This window comes from Heloderma suspectum, chromosome 9, assembly GCF_057233095.1.
Source record: "Heloderma suspectum isolate Gila_16-S chromosome 9, 16-S_ref, whole genome shotgun sequence".
Taxonomy (NCBI): domain Eukaryota; kingdom Metazoa; phylum Chordata; class Lepidosauria; order Squamata; family Helodermatidae; genus Heloderma; species Heloderma suspectum.
Window position 1 is genome coordinate 25,345,681 of NC_139466.1, and position 3,976 is coordinate 25,349,656.

Sequence of the window (3,976 nt, forward strand, 5' to 3'; positions counted from 1 at the left end):
GGCGATGCAGGGTCGATCCAGAAAGCAGCTATTCCAGGGAGCCAGACGGCGCAAGGAAGCTGGAGATGCCGAGGCCAGGCCTCAGCACGGGTCAGGCGCGTCCAGACGGGGAAGCCCGGGCGCGCCGTGGCTTCTCCAGCATCGATCCCGCTTGGAGCCTTGGGACAAGGACCGGCTCCCCGGCGGCGGGGCGTGTCCGCTCCACCGGGCCTGGGCGCGTTCCGGAAGGCGCCCCCCCCCGCCGCGCTTCTCCCCCCAGTTCCACGTGGGAGTCTCGGCAGCCCGGCGCCTCCAGCCGGCGGCGAAGCCCACCCGCAGCGCCGCCTTCCTCGGGGAGGTGTGTCCGCTGGAGGTCCGCGCGGAGAACAGGACAGCTGGGTCCGCAGTCACTCCGCCAGAGCGCGCCACCGGCGCCGGGACGGCGTCCTCGCCCTCGCCGGGCCAGCCAGGAGGGCGCAGATGATCGACGCCGCTGGAAGGCAAAGAGGAGGAGAAGAACGAAGAGGAATAGGCTGGGGCGGCACCGGGCGGGCAGTAGTCCAGATGCCACGGCGAAGGACGCCGGGCGGTAGGAGGAGTCCGGCTGCTTCGCCGGCGAGCGATCCGTGCGCCCTCTGGAGCGCACGGCTTGGCTAGAGCCTCGTTTGCTCGGCCCGATGAGCCGGATCGGGGGCCGGACGTGCGGCTCCTCCTCTCTCGGGTTCGCACCCAGCCTGCCTGCCTGCCTGCCCTGTCTCTTTGGGCTGAGCTGGGAAAACAGGTGTGTCTGCCCTGGCTCTCTGCGGCGGCCCTGGGTCCTAGCGCACGGCTTTTGCAGGACCAGTGGAGACTGGTGGCTCCGATGTCAGTGAGGCTGTGAATCCGCTCTGGGGTTCAGTCAGGATTCTAAAGGAGCTATCCAAGGTGCTGAGCCTCGTTGGGAGATTGGATTCAGCACTTTGGATAGCCCCTTTAGAGTTCTTACTGGTTGGGACTGAAACCCAGAGCGGATTCATAGCCCCACTGACACTGAAGCCACCAGCCTCCACTGTACAGGACACACACACACACACACACACACACACATATACACACGGCTTCATTCCTGAAGTCGTAGTGGAGCCCGTTGATCCACATTAAGGTTGCCACAACCAGCAACGTCGACAGAGGGCTCCTGTGTTTTCAAGAGCGGCAGGACACAGGCAGAAATTCGAGGGGCGTGGCGACTCCCGCCATCAGCATGTCTGATGGGGGAGAGTTTCACCTGTTGAATTCGAACTGTCCTGTTTTAAAGGCACGGAGAAGGGGTCAGCCCGCTTAGCCCAAACATTACGCGCGTCCCTTTCACACTGTAGCATGCTGTTAGCCATTTTTGAGTGCCATTTTTGGGTAGAAAGGTGGGGCACAAATCAAATCAATCAAAAACCATCTGTGAACATTGTCAACACTGTTCAGAAAGCAGAAGAGACCCGGTTTAAAATAAACATTAAATAGCTTCACATTCCCATTATAGTCCCAAGAAATGCAGTTTCAGCCTCAAATATGAATATCCCCTGCATCAGGTAAAATGGGATGTTTGCATGGTTGTTTATTCATTCTAAGAAAGGCACAATCCAGCCAACACCTTCAGGCTGCAATTCTGTATGTACTTACCTGGGAGTAAGTCCTATTGAACTCATTGGACCTTCTGAGTACACATGCCTAGGGTTGCACAGTTAACCTACTGATGTCAGTGGGAGAAGTCGGAAAAACTGCATAATCATCCTATTGAAATGAATGGAACTTCCCCAAGTTTTTACATTAGGCTGGTGGTGCCAATATAATATCCTGTACAACACAGGCACCCACAATGATAACCGTGTGACAAAATCCACACAGTTCATGCGGTGTAGGCTAGGGGCTTATAATTTATAGTTATAGTGGCTGGGGCATGCTGGGAGTTGTAGGCCTTTTCTCTGTCTAAACACACATAGGATTGTGCCCTAAATCTCCACTGGATAAGTCAATGGGACTTGCTTGGAAGTAAACATGCTTAGGTCTGGAAACTGTGAAGAAGGAAAAGTGTTTGTACAAATAGAGGGGTAGGGAGAGAATCATAGAATAGTAAGGTTGGAAGGGGCCTACAAGGCCATCGAGTCCAACCCCCCGCTCAATGCAGGAATCCAAGTCGAAGCATCCCTGACAGATGGCTGTCCAGCCTCGTCTTGAATGCCTCCAGTGTCAGAGAGAGAAGAAGGCTTCAGAGTGGTTGTGTAAACCTGGCTGCAGTGTTTTTATTTCTCACAATTGCCTTGTGAAACAGGAAATTGTTCTCTTCATGTTTTTTCCATTACCAAACTGAGCCTGAGAAAGAGAAAGAAGTCCCTCCCTCCCACACAGTGTACTCATGACCTGTCCGTGTAACCCTTGGTCAGCACTGTTGTCAAGTTATCTGGCTTGCAGAAATGTTCTGGTTAGCGGGCCTTACTGCATGTGAGTGGAGTGCGGTGGGAGGGAGTTCAATGCAGAACTATTAAAACCTAAATACATCTGAATATTTTAAAGGTATTTAATTGCATTAAATAAAATGTGTTGTTGTTTATTTGGTCAGTCGCTTCCAACTCTTTGTGACTTCATGGACCAGCCCACACCAGAGCTTCCTGTCCGCTGTCGCCACCCCCAGCTCCCCCAAGGTCAAGTCCATCACCTCCAGAATATCATCCATCCATCTTGCCCTTGGTCGGCCCCTCTTCCTTTGGCCTTCCACTTTCCCTAGCAGCAGCATCTTCTCCAGGGTGTCCTGTCTTCTCATGATGTGGCCAAAGTACTTCAGTTTTGCCTTTAAGATCATTCCCTCAAGTGAGCAGTCTGGCTTGATTTCCTGGAGGATGGACTGGTTTGATCTTCTTGCAGTGCAAGGCACTCTCAGAATTTTCCTCCAGCACCACAGTTCAAAAGCATCTATCTTCCTTCGCTCAGCCTTCCTGATGGTCCAGCTGTCACAGCCATAGGTTACTACGAGGAATACCATTGCTTTAACTATGCGAACCTCTGTTGTCAGTGTAATGTCTCTGCTCTTCACTATTTTATCAAGATTTGTCATTGCTCTCCTCCCAAGAAGTAAATGTCTTCTGATTTCCTGGCTGCAGTCAGCGTCTGCAGTAATCTTTGTGCCTAGAAAGACAAAGTCTGTCACTGCCTCCAGGTTTTCTCCCTCTATTTTCCAGTTATCAATCAAGCTGGTTGCCATAATCTTGTTTTTTTTTGAGGTTTAACTGCAACCCAGCTTTTGCACTTTCTTCTTTCACCTTGGTCATGAGGTTCCTCAGCTCCTCCTCGCTTTCAGCCATCAAAGTGGTATCATCTGCATATCTGAGATTGTTAATGTTTCTTCCAGCAATTTTAACTCCAGCCTTGGCTTCATCAAGCCCAGCACATCGCATGATGTGTTCTGCGTACAGGATGAATAGGTAGGGTGAGAGTATACAACCCTGCCGTACTCCTTTCCCAATCTTAAACCAGTACATTGTTCCGTGGTCTGTTTTTACCATTGCTACTTAGTCGTTATACAGATTCCTCAGGAGGCAGACAAGATGACTTGGTATCCACATACCACCAAGAACTTGCCACAATTTGTTATGATCCACACAGTCAAAGGCTTTAGAATAGTCAATAAAACAGAAATAGAGCCAGTGTGGTGCAGTGGCAAGAGTGTTGGGCTGGGAGCTGGGAGATCCGGGTTCTAGTCCCCACTCAGCCATGGAAGCTCACTGGGTGACTTTGGGCCAGCCACACACTCTCAGCCCAACCCACCTCACAGGGTTGTTGTTGTGAGGATAACATGGAGAGGAGGATGATAATGTAAGCTGCCTTGGGTTCCTTGCAAGAGGAAAAAAGGCGGGGTATAAATGCAATAAATAAATAAATAAAAATAAAATAGATGTTTTTCTGAAACTCCCTGGCTTTCTCCATTATCCAGCGAATATTGGCAATTTGGTCTCTAGTTCCTCTGCCATTT